The sequence below is a fragment of the Pristiophorus japonicus genome, chromosome 7 (genome assembly GCF_044704955.1).
Source record: "Pristiophorus japonicus isolate sPriJap1 chromosome 7, sPriJap1.hap1, whole genome shotgun sequence".
Classification (NCBI taxonomy): Eukaryota; Metazoa; Chordata; class Chondrichthyes; family Pristiophoridae; genus Pristiophorus; species Pristiophorus japonicus.
The window spans coordinates 24,100,341-24,125,465 of NC_091983.1; the positions used below are offsets into that span (position 1 = coordinate 24,100,341).

General features: G+C 45.5%; 1 protein-coding gene and 1 pseudogene across 1 annotated transcript in view; one reads left to right on the forward strand and one right to left on the reverse strand.

The window, feature by feature from the left end:
• Positions 1 to 25,125, forward strand: part of LOC139266570 (protein eyes shut homolog) — a 262,566-nt gene that overhangs the window by 115,364 nt on the left and 122,077 nt on the right. The window lies entirely within an intron of this gene.
• On the reverse strand, positions 17,306 to 17,484 carry LOC139267676 (U2 spliceosomal RNA; annotated as a pseudogene).

Genomic DNA, 25,125 nt, shown 5'->3' on the forward strand with positions numbered 1-25,125 from the left:
AACTCATTGAATGGCGGTGCAGGCTAGAAGGGCCGAATGGCCTACTCCTGCACCTATTTTCTATGTTTCTATGTTTCTATACTATCCGCCACAGGCCAAGCACCGAGAACTGTGTGGATGCTCTCAGTCGGCTACCAATGCCCACCACAGAGGTGGAAAGAACAGACATTTGTACCGAGGCGGTCCACCAGGGAAAGAAAGGCTCCCAACCGCCTCACCTTGTAAATAGTTTTCACTTTGACTTTGGGGTGGGAATGATGTGTATCTGTAAAGCATGCACTCCCATGTTCCGCCACCAGGGAGCTCATCCCCTGAAGTTCCAAGGGATCCCAGCATCCCTTGGGAGCACTGTATCTAAGCCGGCCCCTCAGGCCTGTTGCTCACTCTGGAGTGTCTTATTAAAGACTGAGGTCACTGTTACTTTAACCTCCCTGTGTGCAGCCTCATCTGTGTTAGGAACACAATAGATATGATGGGCCGAAATATCTTCCATGCTGTAAACTTCTATGATTCTCTGATAAGCCAAATGGCCTCCTGCTGCACTGTACGATTCTATGATTACAAATGTAATTTTGAGGTTTGTTTTGATGTTCATATCCATCGCATATCTTTGTTTAATCTTTCACAACATTGGTAGGCACAGCTCCTCTAATAATTTAGCATCACTTCCTGTCTCCATTCAGCCAATAATGATTCCAGGACAGTTCGAGTGCTCAAAAATGATAGGCGACTTGACAGACTTGAGCGTGTTTTCATTAGAGGAAAGATTGATCGAGGTCGTCCTCTGTGCCTTCGAAATGCTGACAAAAAATGAATAATGTAAATATACACAGACTATTTAACTTGGACATTGAGCATGGAAGTTGGAGACGTGAGTGGCGCATTAGTATGTCTCTGGCAAGACGCCAGAGACTAGAATGGTGGCACTGTTGGACAGACTCCCTACAAACCCCGCTGCGACTGTGCTGATTAACACATAGAAAGAAAAAAAAAATCGAGTTGAATCAATATAAAGGTGAGGAACTGTCTGGAAGGTTATAAATACAGATGTTCACATACTCTGTGGAACGCTGTGGGGCCGTGGTACTATGGAAACGTCATCTGTGGAGAGGAACTGGTTAAGTATGAATAACGGTGGCTGGGAAGAGCTGAAGAGCTAAAGAGATATTTAGGCGCCTCACTTCGTTAGCGCTGAGGAGGTGGTGAAAAACTTTGCAGCATCTTCCCTCAGAGACAAATTAAATTGGTTGCACTTTATGTTAGGGTATATCTGTGAAAGGAAAAGACTCAGTGGAGGTGAATTGTCTTTTTTTTTCCAGTCCATGATACCTATGGAAAAAGAGGGGTGAAATTCTTTGTCACAATCATTTAAACTTGCTAGAACGGGAAACTGAATGGGGGTCCATTTCAGTGGTTAGTGCACTGCACAATCTTTGGGGACAGCATTTTGGGCTGGCCTAACGAGCTATCGGTTGATTGAACTCTCGGGCCTAACGAGCTATCGGCCTAACGAGCTATTGGTTGATCGAGCTATTGGCCTAACGAGCTATCGGCCTAACGAGTTATCGGTCTAACGAGCTATTGACCTAACGAACTATCGGTTGATCGAGCTATTGGCTTAACGAGCTGTTATCCTAACAAGCTATCGGTTGATAGAGATAGGGCCTAACGAGCTTTCGGCCTAACGAGCTATTGGCCTAACGAGCTATCGGCCTAACAAGCTATCGGTTGATCGAGCTATCGGCCTAACGAACTATCGGTTGATCGAGCTATTGGCTTAACGAGCTATTATCCTAACAAGCTATCGGTTGATAGAGATAGTGGCCTAACGAGCTTTCATCCTAACGAGCTATTGGCCTAACGAGCTAGCGGCCTAACAAGCTATCGGTTGATCGAGCTATCGGCCTAACGAGCTATCGGTTGATCGCGCTTTCGGCCTAACGAGCTCTTGGCTAAATGAGCTATCGGCCTAATGAACTATTGATTGATCGAGTTATTGGCCTAATGAGTTATTGGTCTAACGAGCTATTGGTTGATCGAGCTATCGGCCTAACGAGCTATCGGCCTAACGAATTATTGGGCTAACGAGCTATCGGTTGATTGAGCTATCTGCCTAACAAGCTATCGGCCTAACAAGCTACCGGCCTAACGAGTTATTGGGCTAACGAACTATCGATTGAGAGAGATAGTGGCCTAATGAGCTTTCGGCCTAATGAGCTATTGGCCTAACAAGTTATTGGGCTAACGAGCTATCGGTTGATCGAGCTATCGGCCTCATGATCTATCGGCCTAACGATCTACCGGCCTAACGAGCTATTGGCCTAACGATCTACCAGCCTAACCAGCTACCGGCCTAACGAGCTATTGGCCTAACAATCTACCGGCCTAACGAGCTTCCGGCCTAACGAGCTATTGGCCTAATGAGCTATTGGCCTAACGAGCTATTGGCGTAACGAGCTACCGGCCTAACAATCTACCAGCCTAATGAGCCATTGGCCGAACGAGCTATTGGCCTAACGAGCTACCGGCCTAACAATCTACCAGCCTAATGAGCCATTGGCCTAACGAGCTACCGGCCTAACGAGCTATTGGAATAACGAGTTACTGGCCTAACGATCTACCGGCCTAACGAGCTACCGGCCTAACGAGCTATTGGCCTAACAAGTTACCGGCCTAACGAGCTACCGGCCTAACGAGCTATTGGCCTAACGAGCTACCGGCCTAATGAGCTATAGGCCTAACGATCTACCTGCCTAACGAGCTATTAGCCTAACGAGCTATTGGCTTAACGAGCTATTGGAATAACGAAGTACTGGCCTAAAGTACCGACCCTTATCCACGCATCACAGAAAGTTAACATGCAGGTACAGCAAGCAATTAGGAAAGCAAATTTGGCCTTTATTACAAAAGGATTAGAGTATAAGTGTGAAGAAGTCTTACTGCAATTATATAGGGCCTTGATGAGACCACACCTGGGAGTACTATGTACAGATTTGGTATCCTTGCCTAAGGAAGGATATACTTAGAGAGAGGGCAACAAAGGTTCACTCGACTGATTCCCAGGATGAGAGGATTGTCCTATGTGGAGAGATTGAGTAGACTAGGCCTATATTCCCTAAAGTTTAGAAAAATGAGAGGTGCTCTCAATGAAATTGTTGTGCATGGCGAGTCAGACTGAACACTGTGAGCTTAAAGTAAAGTGTGACCTTAGTCTTTTATTGCAGGTCTCCAGAGTGCCTCTACAACCTGTGAAGATTTCTTAAATACCTGTACTCCCAAGGGATTATGAGATCTTGGACCCTACATTTTTTGATCCCCCAACACACACACCAGTGGCAACCAACACCACGGTTGACCACGAAGCAGAACGCATCATCCACAGCAGCCCTGCAGGCCCCAACACACCAGGCAACCCAGCAAGGCCAGCTGTACAGCAGCCCAGCGAGGGCCCAACAAATGATTCAACAACACCAGCTTTCACATCGAGATGATCAAACAGCGCAAGAAGGGCTCCAGATTGACTCACATTGTAAAAGTTACACTATTGACTTTGGGCGGGACGGGGAAGTGTTGTTATATATGTGGACTTATATTTACTCTGTACAGCCACCACAGGGCTCATCCCCTGGAGATCCCTTGGGACTAGAAATAATAAGGGGTCCTGGCTTGTCCAGGTTTTGATCTACCGGGCAGTGACGGGTGATTGCTCACTCTCAAATGCTTCCATAACCATGGCTAGATCTGCGGCCTGCGCCATTTCCACCTCTGTGGTGGGCAATGGTAGGCTACTGAGAGCATCGGCGCAGTTTTCTGTGCCTGGTCTGTGGCGGATGGTGTAGTTGTTCGTGGACAACGTGAGCGCCCATCTCTGGATATGGGCCAATGCGTTAGTATTTATCCCTTTACTCTCGGAAAACAGGGATATAAGTGGCTTATGGTCAGTTTCCAATTCGAATTTTAGCACAAACAGGTATTGATGCATTTTCTTCACCCCATAGACATATGCTAACGCTTCTTTTTCAATCATGACGTAGGCTCTCTCGGCCTTAGACAGACTCCTGGATGCATAAGCAACCGGTTGCAGTTTCCCGAAATCATTAGCTTGTTGCAATACACACCCGACGCCATATGACAACGCATCACATGCTAGTACCAAACGTTTACATGGATCATACAACACAAGCAATTTGTTTGAGCATAACAATTTTCTCGCTTTTGCAAAGGCATTTTCTTGGCTTTTGCCCCAAACCCATTCGCCCCCTTTTCGTAGTAAGACATGTCGTGGTTCTAGCAGGGTGCTGAGACCCGGTAAGAAGTTACCAAAGCAGTTCAAGAGTCCCAGAAACGACTGCAGCTACATCACGTTCTGTGGCCTCAGTGCGTTCTCGATTGCCTCCGTCTTCGTGTTGGTGGGCCTGATGCCATCCACCGCAATCCTCCTTCCCAGGAACTCCACTTCCGGCGCCAGGAAAGCTCACTTTGAGCGTTTTAACCTGAGCCCCACACGGTTGAGTCGACTAAGAACCACCTCCAGGTTCTGCAGGTGCTCCACTGTGTTCCGACTTGTGACCAAGATGTCGTCCTGGAAGACCATCGTGTGTGGGACTGACTTCAATAAACTTTCCATGTTTCTCTGGAATATCGCCACCACTGATCGGATGCCAAACGGGCATCTGTTGTAAACAAAAAGACCTTTGTGCGTGTTGATGCAGGTGAGGGCCTTCGATGATTCCTCTAGTTCCTGTGTCATGTCGGCTGAAGTCAGATCCAGCTTCGTGAACGTCTTTCCTCCCGCCAGCGTTACAAAGAGGTCGTCGGCTTTTGGTAGTGGGTATTGGTCCTGCAGGGAGAAACGATTGATTGTTACTTTGTAATCGCCACAGATTCTAACAATGCCGTCTCCCTTGAGGACTGGGACAATAGGACTGGCCCACTTGCTGAACTTGATCAGTGGGATGATGCCCTCTCTTTGTAGCTGGTCTAGCTCAATCTCTACCCTTTCTCTCATCATGTACGGTACTGCTCTCGCCTTGTGATGGATGGGTTGCACTCCCGGAATTAGGTGGATCTGCACTTTTGCTCCTTGCAATTTCCCGATGCCTGGTTCGAACAGCAAAGGAAATTTGTTTAAGACCTGGGCACATGAAGTGTCGTCAGCGGCCAATAGAACTTGGATGTCATCCCACTTCCAGCGTATTTTTCCCAGCCAGCTCTTGCTGAGCAGCGTGGGACCATCACTCGGTACCAATCAGAGTGGTAGATTGTGCACTGCTCTATCGTAGGAGACCTTTATGGTAGCACTGCCGATTACAGGAATCAGTTCTTTAGTGTAAGTTCTTAGTTTCGTGTGAATTGGAGTTAAGACTGGCCTTGAGGCCTTATTGCACCACAACCTTTTGAATGTCTTTTTGCCCATGATGAACTGGCTTGCGCCCGTGTCCAGCTCCATTGACACCAGGAGTCCATTTAGTTCAACATTCAGCATTATCGGGGGACAATTCATGGTGAGTGTGTGTACCCCATGTACCTCTGCCTCCTCTATCTGAGGCTCTGTTTCATCATGATCCTCCCCTGCAACATGGTGGTTTGTAGGTTTAACAGGCTTAGCAGCTTGCCTGCACACTCATTGGAGGTGTCCCATTGTTCCACAGCCCTTGAAAACATATCCTTTGATTCGGCATGATGGAAACGATGATCACCCCCGCAGCGCCAACAAGGTGTTAATGGCCTTGCATTCATCACCCTTGATGGTGGACTCTGAGACATCTGTGGACGTGCAGCTGCAGGTAAGTGTGTCCTGCCCTGTACGTTACGATTCGAAAACAACATCATTTTGTTCACAGTACTTGTAGCAGCACTTGTGTGCTGAGAGATTTGCTAAGTATTGTCACTGGTGGCAATGAACGCCTGGGCTATCGCTATGGCCTTACTCAAGATTGTGGTCTCTACTGTCAAAAGTTTGCGAAATATGGTTTTGTGGCCAATGCCAAGTACGTAAAAGTCTCTGAGCATGTGCTCCAAATGTCCTTCAAATTCGCAATGTCCTGCAAGGCGTCTTAGCTCGGCGACATAACTCGCCACTTCCTGGCCTTCAGATCTTTTGTAGGTGTAGAACTGGTACCTCGCCATCAGAACGCTTTCCTTCGGGTTCAAATGCTCTCAGACCAGTGTGCACAAATCGTCGTATGATTTCTCCGTGGGTTTCACTGGAGTGAGCAGATTCTTCATGAGGCCATACGTTGGTGCCCCACAGACGGTGAGGAGAATCGCCCTTCGTTTGGCAGCGCTCTCTTCCCCATCTAGCTCGTTGGCCACAAAATATTGGTCGAGTCGCTCCACAAAACTTTCCCAATCATCTCCCTCCGAAAATTTCTCCAGGATGCCCACTGTTCTCTGCATCTTTGGATTCGCTATTTGTATCTCGTCGCCAGTTATGGTGTATGGAGAAAGAGTCAGACTGAACACTGAGCTCAAAGTAAAGTATGACCTTAGTCTTTTATTGCAGGTCTCCAGAGTGCCTCTCCAACCTGTGAAGCCTTCTTAAATACCTGTGCTCACAAGGGATTGTGGGATCCCTTGGGACTCCGGGGAATGAGCCCTCTGGTGGCTGTACAGAGTAAATACAAGTCCACATATATAACAGAAATATATGTAATTCTTAAGGGGCTTAACAAGGTAGATGGTGGGTGGATGTTTTCCCTGGCTGGATAGTCTAGAACTAGGGGGGTCACAGTCTCAGAATAAGGGATTGGCCATTTAGGTCTGTGATGAGGAGAAATTTCTTCACTCTGGGGTAGAGAATTCCAAAGATTCACAATCCTCTGAGAGCTGTGGATACTCAGTCGTTGAGTATATTCAAGACAGAGAGCGATAGATTTTTGGACACTAAGGAAATCAAAGGATATGGGGTTAGTGTGGGAAGGTGGAAGCCATGATCTTATTGAATGGCGGAGCAGGCTCGAGGGGCCAAATAGCCTACTCATGCTCCTATTTCATATGTTCTTGTGTTCTAAAGTACTATTGGCCTAAATTGTTATTACACAATTAGTGAACAACTTTATTTTAATATTGCATTGTACAGGACATGATTCCCATCTGTTTAGAATGCGATCATGTTGTACCTGCTGCTCATCACCTGAAGTGGGTGAAAGAGTAGCTTCAAATGCAAAAGAGCTATGAAACAAGCAACCTTTGTGTGCTTCTGTCTTTTCTGTTCATCAATCCTGGTTTTTCTTTGTTTTCTGATTCATTTTAATGTTTAACAGGAAAGAAAAGTTTAGGTATCTGAATAATGTCTACAAAAGAAAATAAAAAATTGGAAACCTGGGTAATTCAAGCACAGTTTTACTTTACTATAACGAACCCTCTTTGGACAAATGGAAAAGATTGTTATATCAAGGTGTTCACTACTTACAAAAAAAGAAAGACTTGCATTTCTATTGCGCCTTGCATGTCCTAAGGATGTCCCAAAATGCTTTACAGCCAATGAAGTACTATTGCAGTGTAGTCAGTGTTGTAATGTAAGAAACACGGCAGGCAATTTGCGCACAGCAAGGTCCCACAAAAAGAAATGTGATCATGATAATTTCTGTTTTTCGGTGTTGTTTGAGTGATAAATATTGGTCAAGATATCACGGAGAACTACCTTGCTCTTCCATGTCTTTAATGTGCACCTCACAGGGCAGTGGGGGCCTCGGTTTAACATCTCATTTGAAAAACAGCACCTCCAGCAGTGCAGCACTCCCTCGGCACTGCACTGGAGTGTCAGCCGAGATTTTCTGCCCAAGACCTTGGAGTGGGACTTGAACCCACAACCTTCTGCCTCAGAGGCGAGTGTGCTACCCACTGAGCCACAGCTGACTCTACCGTCTTGGTGATTTGCTGCGTTTGAAAAATGAAGAGATGATCAATTTGAATTGTGCATTATTTTGTTCTGTAGATTGGTTCACATTACTCATGCTTTTCTCAATGCCTGTTGTTTCTATCTTGTTAACCAGTCCAAACAGATCCTCAGGTAATGATCGTGTGAGGCTGCGCACACTTGCGATTGCTTTTCTGAACTCATCCAGTGAAGAGACAGTTGGTTCTGTGCCTTCGCCAGCAGATGTTTCCTCATCCTCTGTTTGTTTGCAGCTCAGGCTATGAATGCTTATTTCAGGCAGGACTGGCACTAATGATAGGTGATCTTTCAATTCGCCTCCACTTTAATTCCACCGTTGTATCCGAGATGATCCTGCTTAAGTGTTTGTGGCTTAAGTGGGTAGCACTCTCTCCTCTGAGCCAGAAAGTTGTGGATTCAAGTCCCCGGCTAGAGACTTCAGCCCATAATATAGGCTAACACTCCAGTGTGATGTTGGATAAGCCGTCTATCAGGTGAGACATTAAACAGAGGCCCATGACTGCATTCTCAGGTAGATGCCGAAGATCTCATGACACTATTTCAAAGAAGAACTGGGGAGTTCTCCTGCCCAATATTTATCCCTCAGCCAACATCACTAAAACAGATTATCTGATCATTATCACATTGCTGTTTGTGGGATCCTGCCGTGCACAAATTAGCCGCCACATTTCTTACATTACAACAGTGACTACACTTCAAAAATAACTTAATTTTGCTGTGAAGCGCTTTGGGATACCCTGAGATCATGAAAGCTGCAATACAAATGAACATCTTTCTTTCTTTACCGAGCCTAGAGGAGCACAAAACTAATTTTAGGCTTATCTTTTTGAGTCCTGTTCCTCTTGAGCACCAGGTTTTCCTGAGCAGAGAGTCCACAACTTATGCTCTGCTCAAAGTACACCATTGGAGCCCGATGTGCACAGATCAATGAGGCCTCTGCCTGATTCAGTGGGCACCAGGGCCACCCACTGGAAGGTCTAAGTCAAGATAGTGGCAGAGCAGGAAGAGGCCGGTAGGTCAACAACTTTGATCTCAACTCTGCTACCGCCTTGTTTATGCCTGGCAGAGACCGTTCAAATTGCCTCAAGTTGGCATTCAATGGATTAGATAGGTGGCTGAAGGAAATGGGGAATAAAGGGATATGGGAACAGAGCTGTCACGTGCTCATGTGGAGAATAAACACCAACCTCGGCTGGTTGGGTTGAACAGCCTGTTTCTGTGTTGTAATTTCCATAGAATTCAATGTAATGAATTTAAGCATTTAAAGTGCTCCAAAATACAACATTTCACGTGTAGGGTGTTCGTTTTCCAGTCTACTTTGATTCATAGACCTCAGGAATTCCAGGAAGGACTCCACGTAACGCAAAGTTTAGGTTTAAACCCAACTGTTAGTTTAGTACACAAAAAACAACTAAAAATTACAGAACAAAACTTCTTAGAGATTGATCAAAGACATACAATCACCCATCCAGCCAGTTGCTGCTGTTGTCGGTGTTGGGTCCTGGCTGCTAGCTTCGTGGTCGTTGTTCCTTTTGACCTGTTGTTCTGAGGTGTTTCTTAGATCTGTTGTTCCTCTTCTTATTCTGAGCTGTTGTTATCATCTCTTACATATATATCCATTTGATTATACACATCTTCTGCTGGGCTGCTTTTCAGTTAAGGCAACTGGATGAGTCATGATGGCTGTGATGATGGGTCTGGATCTGTTTGGATGGCCACAATTTGCACACGGAATCAACAGGGCAAAAGATAACTCCTTATCTTTTTGCCCCGTTATCCAAAAATGCAAGCCTTGTGGGATCCTTTGTTGTCCTGGGTTTTCGTAGACTTGTAGTCTCCATAGGGAACTGGTTTTCCCCTCCAGCCACTTAATCCCTGAGCTCCTCTGCTTGATTGTATCAAAACCCTTTGTCTCGATGTTTAATCGGGTCTCGCTCCTGACCATAGAAATTGCATTAATCAGTTATGAGTCACCACCTGCCCCAGGCTGGTGCTCTTTTCTCTCACCCAACAGTCCCACAGGTTTTCTTTAAAGCTTTTTAGTCCGTGGCCTCTTGCTGTGCCTCGATCGTGAAATGTGTAAAACCTTACACATGGCTGCATTGCAAGAAGATGAAAGTAAATGAGCCCAGTAGCTTGCGCCTGTCACAGTGCCACCAGCTACATCTGTAGGCTCTGGCATACCTATCTTGCAATGACGATTGGGCGACAGCCCCTGCACATTCCAGGTCAGCATGAAGGCAGTTGCAGACCTGTGCCATCTGCTGCTAGGATGCCTATAGCCAACCTGTCCCCTTGGGATAGGATAGCACTGTCAATGGCAGTCAGGAGTGAGTGAGGGGGAGGACAGGAGATAACAGGACAGATTGGTGAGCTCTATGGGTAGAAAATCACGCAGGTCCGGCTGAACTTTACATCAACAGCAACAACAATTTGCATTTATATCACGCCTTTTTCATAGTAAAACATCCCAAGGTGCTTCACAGGAGCGTTATCACTGAAAGATTTGACACTGAGCCACAGAAGGAGATATTTGGACAGGTGACCAAAAGCTTGGTCAAAGAGGTAGGATTTAAGAAGTATCTTAAAGGAGAAGAAAGAGGTACAGAGACAGTAAGGTTTAGAGAGGGAACTCCAGAACTTAGGGCCTTGGCAGCTGAAGGCATGGCCGCCAGTGGTGGATCGATGAAAAATCGGGAGTGTATAAGAGATCAGAATTTAAAGAGCGCAGGAATCTCGGAGGGTTATGGGGCTGGAGGAGGGTTACAGAGATAGGGAGGGGTGAGGTCATGGAGGGATTTGTAAACAAGAATGAGATTTGTACTGGGTTCAGTTAGAGCGTTGCGTAACACGAGCGTAGCTCTGATTCTCCAGCTAGCTTGAACACTACACCAAGAAATATGGCTAAAGTTCCAAGCTTCAAAATCCAAATCCTTTAATAATGCAGTGTGAAAACTGTTGATAAAGAATAAAAGACAGATAAAGCACTCTTGTAATTCAACATTAACAATCGAATAAAACCAATAATAAAGAGAAGTTACTTATCTCTTACTGTACATCACATGTAAATACAACAATTCCAGAACAGTTGGATAAGGAGAAGTTACTTACATAACTGTACTTCTGGGAAGGTTTGTTACTGCAGAAGATTTGTTTCTAATCACTAAAAGTTACAGAGAGTCTGAGCTAAAATGGATGCTGTTTCCTCTGCTTGCAGTATTGGTTTCTCTTTCTTTTTGTCTGTCCAATCGAAAAAGCCACTCAGTGGTGGGAATGCGTCATGACAAATATGGTATCCCTAAAAGGACAAAAAGTCTCCAAATGAAAAAAAACTCCAACCATTACAAGAATTTTAAATTCTGGCGTTGCCTGACCGGGAACCAATGTGCCCGTTAAGCTGCGCAGCCGTGCAGTGGTCTGGTGACTTTTAAATGGAAAAAACACGCATGCGCTGAAATGTGACTGGGGCGTGCAGCCTGTTAAAGGGGCAATGCACCAAAAACATATCCGTGGGAACTTTGGGAAACGACCCCAGGGGTGGCGTGTGAACGGGGCTTGGGGCGAGTCAGGATATGGGCAGCAGAGTTTTGGATGAGCTTAGGTTTATCCTAATTCCTGATACATGCTCCTGACCTACGAAGCCTCAGTTTCAGAATACATTCCAGAAACACATGGAATTAAAGCTCTGCCGAATTGTTTAAAGGCATTTTTCTGAACGTCTGACCATTTAACTTAGTAGGCCATTGTAAGTGGTTTTGATCCTAACCCAATTGCTAGCCGGGCAGTTCGAATTGCCCCCGCCTTATGAAAGTTCTATACCCAGGGATTATTATTCAGAGTGTAAACAGAATAAGTCACGGACAGGAATGCTTCGGTGAAAAATCGTACTTATATTTATTTGGTCTAACATACACTGGTTAAAACATGCACTACTAAACAAAATCACTGTCTCTGTGGAAAATAAGATCCAGGTTACAAACAACATACATACAGTACAGGACTGAGGACCTGTAACATGCAGTAATTCCCTTGTTGCTATGGTGGATTCTAACTCCACCCCTACCAACAAATTACCCAGTCACATAAGCCACTTCGCCTGGCTAAACCAAACGAAGCTTCCTCCCCAGAATAGCCCCGAAAAAGCTTCACATCTGAGTTAAAACCCTGAGCCCTGACACCTCACCCAGGCCACCTCTGGTTACTGGCTTGGGACACTCACGACCATGCTCACCACCACACACAGTTGGTCTCGATCGCTCAGCTCAGCTGTGGGAAGTCACTGCCTGGAGGCCGTACCCTGTGAGGGGGGATGCGGTTCTCAGTCTCAGCGGCTACTTTTACGGAACTGCGGCTTCCTCCTCTGGTACTTCTTGTTACGTCGATCTTGGTGGAGCGAGAGCGAGAGCGAGAGGGAGCGAGAGAATGGTGGAAAAGAGTCTATCGTTATAGGAGTCTTGCTACCCCTTTCCCACCAATCTTTACAATCCTTTTGTTTCTAAGCACTCCGGTGCTTAGTCAGTGATGGACCATCATCAGACCCATGTGTATTCTGTGATTGGACTAATGGCCCCGAGTCTGGGACATATCTCGGTCTTTGTGTTGGGAAAAAACTGGCTCCTCTTTGGCTGGCCAGGCTAGTGGGTTCATTGTTCTGTTTCTCTTCTGAGATGGAGGTGAGAAGTGCTTTTGCATGAGAGTGGCTTTCTAATCTGGTTACTGGCTTCAAGTTAACGAGTGCCTCAGATTCCTGAGCCTCTTTGTCAGTGGCCCCCTTCCTTTTGCTAGGACTGGCGGGTGAACCCGTACATCCTGGATTCCGTCACAGCCAACCGCCATGCGGTCTCTAGAGTTTTAACAAACCAACTTTTTCACGTATCGGCACAGGGTGATCCCATCACAGCAAAAATACCCTCAGAAAAAACCCATAAAGTCCACAAAATATTCTCGATTGAGTCCATTATCTAAACAGAGACGCTGTGATCTCTTCACCATGTTCATATAGCCCACCATTTGAAGTCTGTTTGAGTTCTCCCCAGTCATGATCCATATCTTTAAACTGCTGCAGGCATGTCCGGACTTCACAACTCAGATCGATTTGTCATGTGGAATTGTGATGAATGAAGTGGCCTTCCTGCATTTTCCTTTTAATGAAGTTCCAATTATATTGGTTCATGGTGTTAAACTTGTCATGTATTCAACTGTCATTGTAACCCATGTATAAGCTGACCTAAGTTGTATACCTTGAGAACACTGACCACAGGGGGCGAACTTGTGGGAGACACTCCTAACCTGGACTTTCCGGTATAAAAGGGGAAGCTCCACCCACCGTCTGCCTCTTGAGGTCTTGGTAATAAAGGTAACTGGTCACAGAGTGATCTTTGCTCAAGTATGGGCCTCGTGTGCATTTATACTGTATAGTAAGGACATATTAAAACTGATGTACCGCGATTAGCACTGCTACTTAATAGGTCCTGCTTATATTGACCATTTTGCAGTTTAGTTCCACCGGGAGCTTGTCACTGCTCGAACCTCCAGCAGCACACTTCTGACCAAATGCCACCTGCCTTGAAAAATTAGTCACTCGTAATTTACTTTCACACACTAAACTCCCTAGCCTGATGTCGAGCTGTTACGCTGTCATTTGTTTATGGCAAAGGAAGCAGAACTTCTCTCCGTATTAAGCATTTTAGTGTTCTATGGTATTACACAGGATATACGGCACAGAAACATGCCATTTGGCCCATCCAATCCATGCCGGCATTTATACTCCGTTTGAGCCTCCTCCCATCTTTCCTCATCTAAATCTATCAGCACAACCGTCTATTCCCTTCTCCCTCATATGCTTATCTAGCCTCCTCTTAAATGCATCCATACTATTCACTTCAAACGCTCCCCATGGTCGCGAGTTCCACATTCTCACCACTCTCTGGGTAGAGAAGTTTCTTCTGAATTTCTTGCTGTGTTTCTTCTGGCCTCTAGGTTTGCTTTTTCCCACAAGTGTAAACATTCTCTCTCTATCCACTCAATCAAAACCTTTCATAATTTTAAAGAGCTCTATTAGGTCCTTCTCGGCCTTCTTTTTTCCAGAGAAAAGAGATCCAGCCCGTTCATCCTTTCCTGATTATGTATACTCTTGCATTTCTGTTATCATCCTTGTGAATCTTCTCTGCACCCTCTCCTGTGTCTCTAAATCCTTTTTATAATATGGCGACCAGAACCGTGTGCAATACTAAGTGTGGTCTAACCACTTCTCTGAGGGCACTAATGTCCGAGAGCGGGGCAGTAGCGGCAGAGCGCTGGGGAACGTGCAGTGCTATCGGCATCAGAGGTTGCTTTCCTCGCTTAAAGGGAAGGGCCAGTGACGGTTTACAGCATTCCTGTGCTCAGTTCTGTGTGGCCAGGGGACCTGCACGACTGCCAGGACAGCCCCAATCACTCTCAGAGAGTGGAGGGCTTGACATCACGCAGCAATGAGGTGTCAAAAACTTTCAGCAGGCACCAGACTGGTGCAAAGAATAAAGTTCGGCCTACCTGAAAACCACTGCCTTTAATTATCACTCCCCAAGCGGCGAGCCGAAGTGAAAATGCCTCCTGTCAGTGCCGCTGTTTGACACCCAGCGATACAGCAGGAGGTGAGAGGCAATTTCACACCCGGGGAGGTAACAGGGCGCTGCACACCTGATGATGTCATGATTTATTGGGCGCGAGAGACCGAGCTGGTAAGTGTTAGCGCCAGCACAAAACCAGCAGGGAAGTTCGCGGGTGTCGGTGAATTCGCCGCGCCAGGTCGGTAACCCCTTAGCGTCCCGTTACCGCCCCCAGCAGGCACTAACGGGAGGCGCAAAGCATTCGAATTTCTCCCCCACAGTCTTCCGACTCAGAGGTTATAGCGCTACCTAGTGAACAAAGCTGGGAGAGCGCCAATAACGACAAAACACAGAAACCTTCCAATTCAGATTTTGTGGTTCCTGAAAATTGATGGAAAGCAATTCAGTGAACCAGATCAGGTCATATAGTGAAGCCAGTTGAATGCAGTATGAATATTCTTGCATATACAGGTTTCTCGCAATGTCCTGATACTTTTGCAGCACCATGTAGCAGAAAATTATATGCAACCTTTATTGATTGACCTGGCTATTGCATTTGATTATCTTTTGATGGATAGAGATTAAACATTGAAGAATCTTCTGTCGGTTATTGAATTGGAGGGGCACTGTCCTTGATGAAGTAAATTATACATGGTCACAGGGAAGTTTGAATAAGAAAAGATAAACTTTCTTTTTATTCGTCCCTGGGATGTGGGCATCGTGGGCAAGGCCAGCATTTATTGCCCATCCCTAATTGCTCTTGAGAAGAGGTGGTGAGCCACCTTCTTGAACTGCTGCAGTCCTTGTGGTGAAGGTACTCCGACAGTGCTGTTACGGAGGGAGTTACGGAGGGAGTTCCAGGATTTTGACCCAGCGATATAATTCCAAGTCAGAATGGGAATTTGGAGTTCGTGGTATTCCCATAGACCTGCTGCCCTTGTCCTTCTAGGAGGTTTGGGAGGTGCTGTCGAAGAAGCCTTGGCGAGTTAGCAGCAGTGCATCTTGTAGATGGTACAAACTGCAGCCACGGTGCACTGGTGGTGGAGGGAGTGAATGTTGAAGGTGGTGGATGGGGTGCCAATCAAGACGGCTGCTTTGTCCTGGATGGTGTCGTGTTTCTTGAGTGTCATTGGAGCTGCACTCATCCAGTCAAGTGGAGAGTATTTCATCACACTCCTGACTTGTGCCTTGTAGATGGTGGAAAGACAGAATACCCAGCCTCTGACCTGCTCTGGTATCCACAGTATTTATGTGGCTGGTCCAATTAAGTTTCTGGTCAATGGTGATGCCTCAGGATGTTGATAGTTGGGGATTCGATGATTGTAATGCCATTGAATGTCAAGGTACACTTGTTAGACTCTCTCTTCTTGGAGATCATCAACATCATCATAGGCGGTCCCTCGTATCGAGGATGACCTGCTTCCACGCCAAAAAGGGATGAGTTCACAGGTGTTTCAATGAAGGACCTAATATTCCAGATCCTGAACTACATCCTGAAGGGTGGAAGATGCCTGTGCGTGGATTTTTTTAACATGTGGTGACCGTTGCACACCAGCCACCACACGGACTTGACAGAGCTAGGTCTTGGTGCAGTGGCAAGGCAGTCATTGCCTGGCACCTGTGGGGTGTGAATGTTACTTGCCATTTATCAGCCTAAGCCTGAATGCCATCCAGGTCTTGCCACATGCAGGCAGGGACTGCTTCATTATCTAAGGCGTTGCGAATGGAACTGAACACTGTGCAATCATCAGCGAACATCCCCATTTCTGACCTTATGATGGAGGGAAGGTCATTGTTGAAGCAGCTGAAGATGGTTGAGCCTAGGACACTGCCCTGAGGAACTCCTGCAGTGATGTCCTGGCGCTGAGATGATTGCCCTCCAACAACCGCAACCATCTTCCTTTATGCTCGGTATGACTCCAGCCAATGGAGAATTTTCCCCCAATTCCCATTGACTTCAATTTTACTAGGGCTCCTTGATGCCACACTCTATGAAATGCTGCCTTGATGTCAAGGGCAGTCATCTCTGGAATTCAGCTCTTTTTTCCATGTTTGGACCAAGAGTATAATGAGGCCTGAAGCCGAGTGGTCCTAGCAGAACCCAAACTGAGCATCGGTGAGCAGGTTATTGGTGAGTAAGTGCCGCTTGATTGCATTGTCAACGACACCTTCCATCACTTTGCTGATGATTGACAGTAGATTGATAGGGTGGTAAATGGTCAGATTGGAATTGTCCTGCTTTTTATGGACAGGACATACCTGGGCAATATTCCTCATTGTCAGATAGATGCAGAATTATAGCTGTACTGGAACAATTTGGTTAGAGCTGTGGCTAGTTCTGGAACACACTTCTTCAGCATGACAGCCGGGATGTTGCCGGGGCCCATAGCCTTTGCTTTAGCCAGTGGGTTAAGCTGTTCCTTGATATCACATGGAGTGAATCAAATTGGCTGAAGACTGGCTTCTGTGATGGTGGGAATCTCAGGAGGAGACAAAATGGATCATCCACTTCTGGCTGAAGAAGGTTGCAGACGCTTCAGCCTTGTCTTTTGCACTCGCGTGCTGAGCTCTGCAATCATTGAGGATGGGGATGTTCATGGAGCCTCCTCCTCCTGTTAGTTGTTTAATTGTCCAGCGCAATTCATGACTGCATGTCGTAGGACTGCAGAGCTTTGATCTGATCCATTGGTTGTGGGATCGCTTAGGTCTGTTACGGACAGATTTTTTTTTTTTATGTCCAATTTCTTTCCAGATCAACTCTAACGCCAAAGATCACTTTGCGCCAATATATTTGATCTTAGGCCAAAAGGCCGAGAGGCGAAGTTGCACCATTCCTGGAAATATAGCAATACCAGGTCGGTGCATGGAGTGGATGGGGCAAGCCCCTGATCCAGCTCCCTATCCAAAAAACAATTTAATATCAGGTCCCCATAGGGGATATTAAACTGATAAGAACAGATACTACACTTGATCTTAGCCAAAAGGCCGAGAAGCGAAGTTACGGACAGATGCTTCTACAACAGGCAGATTGCTGAGGACGAGGTTAAGTAGGCTTTTCCCTCGTGTTGATTCTCTCTCCACCTGCTGCAAGCCCAGTCTGGTAGCTATGTCCTTCAGTATTCGGTCAGCTCGGTCAGTTATGGTTATACTGAGCCACTCTTGGTGATGGACATTAAAGTCCCCTACCCAGAATAGATTTTGTGACCTTCCTACCCTCAATGCTTATTCCAAGTGGTGTTCAACACGGAGGAATACTGATTAATCAGCTGATAGAGGGTGATAGGTGGTAATCAGCAGGAGGTTTCCTTGCCCATGTTTGACCTGAAGCCATGAGACTTCATTGGGGTCTGGAGTCAATCTTGAGAACTCTCTGGCACACTCCCTCCTGACTGTATACCACTGTGCACCACGTCTGGTGGATCTGCCTGCCAGCGGGACAGGACATACCCAGGGATGGTGATGAATGAGTCTGGGGCATTGGCTGAAAGGTATGATTCTGTGAGTATGACTATGTCAGGCGGTTGCTTGACTAGTCTGTGGGACAGCTCTCCCAATTTTGGCACAAGTCCCCAGATGTCCCTAGTGAGGAGGACTTTGCCAGGTTTACTGAGCTGGGTGTGTCTTTGTTGAGTCCAGTGCCTAGATCGGTGCCGAGTGGTCCGTCCAGTCTATTCTTAGTATTCTTCTATGTAGCGGTTTTATACAACTGAGTGGCTTGCTAGGCCATTTCAGAGGGCAGTTAGGAGTCAACCACATTGCTGTGAGCCTGGAGTCACATATAGACCAGGCCAGGTAAGGATGGCAGATTTCCTTCCCTAAAGGACATTAGTGAACCAGATGGGTTTTCACGACAATCCGGTAGTTTCATGGTAAGCATTACTGATACTAGCTTTTTAATTCCAGATTTATTTAATTAGCTGAATTTAAATTCCCCAGCTGCCATGGTGCGATCTGAACTCACGTCTCTGGATCATTAGTCCAGCCCTTTGGATTATTAGACCAATAACATGCTAACGTACCCGCAGGCTTGCTTTTGTATAACACCTTATCATTTCTGTTAAAACGTTTTGGACGCAATTTACATACAATGACCTGTAGCAGCAAGATCCCACGACATAGCACTGAGAATATTGACCAAATGATCTGCTTTTCATGGTGGTGGTTGTAGTCTAGGAAAGAATGTTGGTTGGGACATTGGGATGACTATCTGTTCCTCTTTGAGCAGTTCCATGAGGATCTTGGGAATAGTCTAGACCCACCAGAAGAAGGATGGGGGCCAATGGGTCTTTTCTTATTCTCAGCTTTCTCGAATTACAACAAGCCTACGCTGTGAAGGCAACTGTACAATTGAGTGTTTGCTGGTATTTCCAGCCTTGTTCTACTGCCATAAATTCCCAAACCATCTGTACACCTCGCTGTTGCTGCTGTTTTTTTGACAATAATGAGTCGATTTGTCATCAAGGAAAATCAAAAAATTTGTTTCACGGCAATTAGACAGAAATGGATGCCACCCCATTTTGTTTGGATGGCTGGGATATAGTTATGGACACTGTACTCTGAACTATTAGTTATTACTCAACCCATTAGCATTTCAGTCTGACCCTCTCCATCATAAGCTCTGCATAATTGCACTAATAGCACAACATTGAACCATTAAACCTACATTAAAGATGCCATATTGTTTGAAATATTCCAGTCCTGTTTACTCGGCTAATGGGCTAAATTAATTTCAAGCTAATAACCAAAATGATGTCATTAGGAAGAAACAGAAATTGGGAAAGTACACAAAGAACCTTGACAATGTCATTGGCAAATTCCAAGGAGAGCGTTCCATTGGTGGAATGTAGTTTTGTGCATTGGATCGGGAGGATAATGTTTAAAAATATAAGTTTAGGAGCTATTAAAGTAAAATTAGAAACTATTATCATCAAGGTTATGTGATATTTAAGTTGATATTCCTCGATCAGCATGGCCTTCCTGGCAGGGAGTCAAAACCGAGTGTGGTCTTCAGATCAAGCAGGGTTAGAGGATAAGGTACAATCGGATCATGGCATGCAGATGTAACTCAGGCATATTAAAATTCAGATATTGATCTACAACTTTCATTTATACAGTGTCTTTAATATAGTAAAATTGCCTAAGGCACTTCACAGCGGCGTTATTAGGACATGGAAGGAGATATTAGGACAGGTGACCCAAAGCTTGGTCAGAAAGGTAGGTTTTAAGGAGTGTCTTAAAAGAAGGTAGAGAGAAAGGCGGTATAGTTTAGGAAGGGAATTTTGTGCTTAAGGCAGCTGAAGGCAGGGCCGCCAATGGTCGAGCCATGAAAAGTGGGGATGCGCAAGAAGCCAGAATTGGAGCGCAGATATCTCAGAGGACTGTAGGGCTGGAGGAGGTTACAGAGCTAGAGAGGGGCAAGGCCATGGAGGGATTTCAAAACAAAGATGAGAATATTAAAATCAAGGCATTGCCCGTCCAGGAGCCAATGCAGGTCAGCGTGCAAGGTGGGGTGGGATGATGGGTGAACGGGACTTGGTGCGAGTTAGGATTTGGAGAGCAGAGTTTTGGATGAGCCCAAGTTTACGGAGGCTACAAGGTGGGAGGCTGGTCATTCCTTTTATATAATACTTTGATTTTAAATTATTACTCATAATTCAACAGCAAAATGTATAGCCATTTAGAAAGCAGAGTTGGTTGGAGCATAGTGTTTCTCTGCAGTAAAGGGAGAGGCAATACTGAGCACTACAGCATCATCATTGATGGGAGGCTGTAATTACAGTCGGACAGGCTTATACAGTTAGTTTCCATTATAAAGAAAGAAAAAATTACATTTATATAGCACCTTTCACGACTCACTGGACATCTCAAAGCACTTTATAGCCAATGAAGTAATTTTGGATTGTAGTCACTGTTGTAATGTGGGAAATGCGGCAGCCAATTTGCGCTCAGCAAGCTCCCACAGACAGCATTGTGATAATGATCAGATAATCTGTTTTTCTTGTGTTGATTGAAGGATGAATATTGGCCAGGACACCAGGGATAACTCCCCTGCTCTTCTTCAAAATAGTGCCATGGGATCTTATACATTCACCTGAGAGGGCAGACAGGGCCTCGGTTTAATGTCTCATCCGAAAGATAGGCATCTCCGACAGTGCAGTGCTCCCTCAACACTGCACTGGAGTGTCAGCCTAGATTTATGTGCTCAAGTCTCAGGAGTGGGACTTGAAATCACTACCTTCTGACTCAGAGGCGAGTGTGCTACCCATTGAAACCAACATAGGAACTTGTAATGAGAAAATACTTGCAGATATTCAATTTTTAATATAAACATTGAGTAAATCTTGCGATGGAAAATTGTTGATGCGCAATTATTCTGCCAACCCTGTGACCACAGCTGGTCATGATAGGATTTGGCTCTAACAAGACATGAGGGCATTGACTAAATAATTTTAGCTCATACAGAAAGGTTACAGCTATGAGCTGGATCAGGAAACAGCAGGATGAGCTCATTGCTTCAATATCTGCAGTGTGCGATGAAGCCTGGTTAAGAGGTGGGCCAACGGGCATGCAAGTCAGATTGTCCAAAAAGGCTTCAATTGTTTGCCATGTTTCATATGTATCTTCTCATTCTATCATTTGTATGAAGGGCAGTTTCATAAAAATATTTGTAAGTGGCAGAGTTAGTTGTAACAGTGACTGCCCTTGAAATCAAGGCACCATTTGACCAAATGTGGCATCAAGGAGCCCTAGTAAAATTGAAGTAAATAGGAATGGGGGAAACTTTTCATTGGCTAGAGTCATACCTAGCACAAAGGAAGGTGGTTGTGCTTGTTGGAGGGCAATCATCTTAGCCCCAGGATATTATGTCAGGTGTTCCTCAGGGCAGTGTCCCAGGCCCAACCATCTTCAGCTCCTTCTTCATTGTCCTTCCCTCCATCATAAGGTCAGAAATGGGGATGTTTGCTGATGATTGCACAGTGTTCAGTGCCATTCGCAACTCTCCAGAGAATGAAGCAGTTCATGCCCACATGCAGCAAAATCTGGACAACATTCAAGGTTGGGCTGATAATTGGCAAGTAACATTCGGGCCACGCAAGTGCCAGGCAATGACCATCTCCAACAAGAGACAGTCTAGCCGCCTCTGCTTGACATTCAACGGGATTACCATCAACATGCTGGAGGTCACCATTGACCTAAAGCCTAACTGAACCAGCCATATAAATACCGTGGCTACGGATTTGTTAAGGGAAGATCGTGTCTCACTAATCTGATTGAATTTTTTGAGGAGGTAACCAAGAGGGTCGATGAGGGTAGTGCGTACAATGTAGTATATATGGACTTTAGCAAAGCTTTTGATAAGGTCCCACATGGTAGACTGGTCATGAATGTTAAAACCCATGGGATACAGGGCAAAATGTCAAGTTGGATCCAAAATTGGCTTGGAGGTAGGAAGTAAAGGGTAATGATTGATGGATGTTTTTGTGACTAGAAGGGTGTTTCCAGTGGCGTTCCACAGGGCTCAGTACTGGGACCCTTGATTTTTGTGGTATATATCAATGATTTAGATTGGAATATAGGGAGCACGATTAAGAAGTTTGCAGACGACACTAAAATTGGCTGTGTGGTTGATAATGAAGAGAAAAGTCATGGGCTGCAGGAGGATAACAATCTACTCGTCAGATGGGCAGAGCAGTGGCAAATGGAATTTAATTCAGAGAAGTGTGAGGTGATGCACTTTGGGAGGGCTAATAAGGAAAGGGTATACATATTAAGCGGTAGGCCACTTAATAGTGTAGATGACAAAGGGACCTTGGAGTGCTTGTCCACTGTTCCCTGAAAGTAGCAGGCCAGGTGGATAAGGTGGTTAAGAAGGCATACAGAATGCTTGCCTTTATTGGCTGAGGCATAGAATATAAGAGCAGGGAGAATATGCTTAAATTGTATAATACACTGGTTAGGCCACAGCTGGAGTATTGCATGCAGTTCTGGTCGCTGTATTATCGGAAGGACGTGATTGCACTGGAGAGGGTGCAGAGGAGATTTACTAGGATGCTGCCTGGAATGGAGAATCTTAGTTATGAGGACAAATTGGATAGGCTGGGTTTGTTCTCTTTGGAACAGAGGAGGTTGAGAGGCGACCTCATTAAGATGTACAAAATATTGAGGGGCCTAGACATAGTGGATATTAAGGGTCTATTTCCATTGGTGGAGGTGTCTATTATGAGAGGGCATCATTTTAAGGTGGCTGGTGGAAGGTTTAGAAGGGATTTGAGGGGGAGCTTATTTACGCAGAGGGTTGTGGAGATCTGGAACTCGTTGCCTGGAAGAGTGGTGGATGCAGAAACCCTCACCACTTTTAAGAGATGGTTGGATGAGCACTTAAAGTGCAGTAACCTGCAGGTTTACGGACCTAGAGCTGGTAATTGGGATTAGACTGGATGACCTTTTGTTGGACGGTGAAGATATAATGGTAAGTACTGCAGGGAATAGAATACAGCCAGAGTGATCTCCTGGACTAGTTTCAATCGCCTGGATGGGTCGGAGAGGAATTTTCCCAGATTTTTTCTCCCTAAATTGGCCTGGGTTTTTATCTGGTTTTTGCCTCTCCCAGGAGATCACATGGCTCTGGTTGGGGTGGAGTGTAGAATGTTTTAGTATAAGGGGTGTCGCAGTTGTGTGAGGCGGACTGGTTGGGCTGGGTGTTCTTTACCTTTCCGTCATTGTTCATAGGTTTATATGTAACCTTTAGGGCTGCTGACCAAGGGCCGTCTGGCTCTTTGTCGGCCGGCACGGACACGATGGGCCGGAATGGCCTCCTTCTGCGCTGTAAATTTCTATGTTTCTATGTTTCTAAGAGCGGGTCAGAGGCTGGGTATTCTGCAGTGAGTGCATCACCTCCTGACTCCCCAAAACCTTTCCACCATCTAAAAGGCACAAGTCAAGAGTGTGATGGAATACTCTCCACTTCCCTGGATGAGTGCAGCAACGACAACACTCAAGATTCGACACCATCCAGGAAAAAGTAACCTGCTTGATTGGCATCCCATCCACCACCTTCAACATTCACTCCCTCCACCACCGGTGCACCGTGGTTGCACTGTGTACCATCTACAAGATGCACTGCAGCAACTTGCCAAGGTTTCTTCGACAGCACCTCCCAAACCCACGACCTATACCACCTAGAAGGACAAGGGCAGCAGGTGCATGGGAACACCATCACCTCCAAGTTCCACTCCTCCAAGTCACACACCATACTGACTTTGAAATGTATCACGAGGTCAAAACCCTGGAACTCCCTACTTAACAGCACTGTGGGAGTACCTTCAGCCCACGGACTGCAGCGGTTCAAGAAGACGGCTCACCACCACCTTCTCGAGGGTAATTAGGGATGAGCAATAAATGCCAGCGATGGTCCACATCTTGAGAATAAATAAAAGGAAAAATCTCACACTGGTGCAGTAATGAGTATGATTCTGAATCTAATGTTAAGATATGTCAGTTAGAGCACTGCAGTACACTCTTGAGTTTTACTTTGCAGTTGGTCTGTGACCTCCAAGATCTTGATGTAGAAGCCATGCAGGGTGTGGTGGAAAAATATTTTTTTGTCACTAGTTCAGTAAACTAATTATAAGCTCAAAAGGTCTTATAATTATATGAAACAGAAGTAGCTGTGGTAGCTCTTTATTGATTACATAACCTTTCAACTTTGAAAATTCTAATTCCCGTTCTTTCAGGATCATTTCCTGTTCCTCTTAAATGCAGTGCTTCATGTTTTGTGCAGATGTATCCTTAATATCACGTTGAATCATGAATTAAATAAGATTTAAGGCATGAGCGAATTAGATCAAGCTTTGAGTTCATTACATCAATGTCCCCTTACTGTTGAGTTGTCGATACGAATCCAGCCAAACGGATGGGGTGAATATTCCATTCTCTCATAGCTCCTAAGCAGCATTCGGATGTAAGGGTCTTGGAGAGGCTGCAGAGGAGAGTGCCAGGGATGAGCGACTTCGCTTTATGTGGAGACACTAGATAATCTGGGATTGTTCTCCTTACAGCAGAGAAGGTTAAGGGAGATTTTATAGAGGTGTTCAAAATCATGAAGCGTTTTGATAGAGTAAATCAGGAGAAACTGTTTCTACTGGCAGGTGGAAGAGGGTAGTCAGTAACCAGAAAACACATTAAACAGATTAAAGGAAGAGGCTTATAATGTTGCCAAAAAGAGTAGTAAGCCAAAGAATTGAGAGGATTTTAGAATTCAGCAAAGAATGACCAAGAAATTGATAGAGAGAGAAAAAAGAATATGAGAGTAAATTAGCAAAAGACATTAAAACTTATTTTAAAAGCTTGCATAGGTATGTAAAAAGGAAGAGAAACGTGGGTCCCTTACAGGCAGAAACCGGAGAAATTATAATCGGGAATAAGGAAATGGCAGAGACATTAAACAAATACTTTGGGGCTGAAATTGGTGAAGGCCAAAGACCGCCCAAGTGCCGCCCAAAGAACTGCCGATGGCCGTCGAGAAACCGGGCAGTACTTTGCCAGGAAGATTCATCTAAAAGGGATGGCAGTACCGATTACGCCGTCAATCTGGGCGGCAGTAGGCTGGAGCTCTCAATCTCGGCGGCAAAGGCTCTT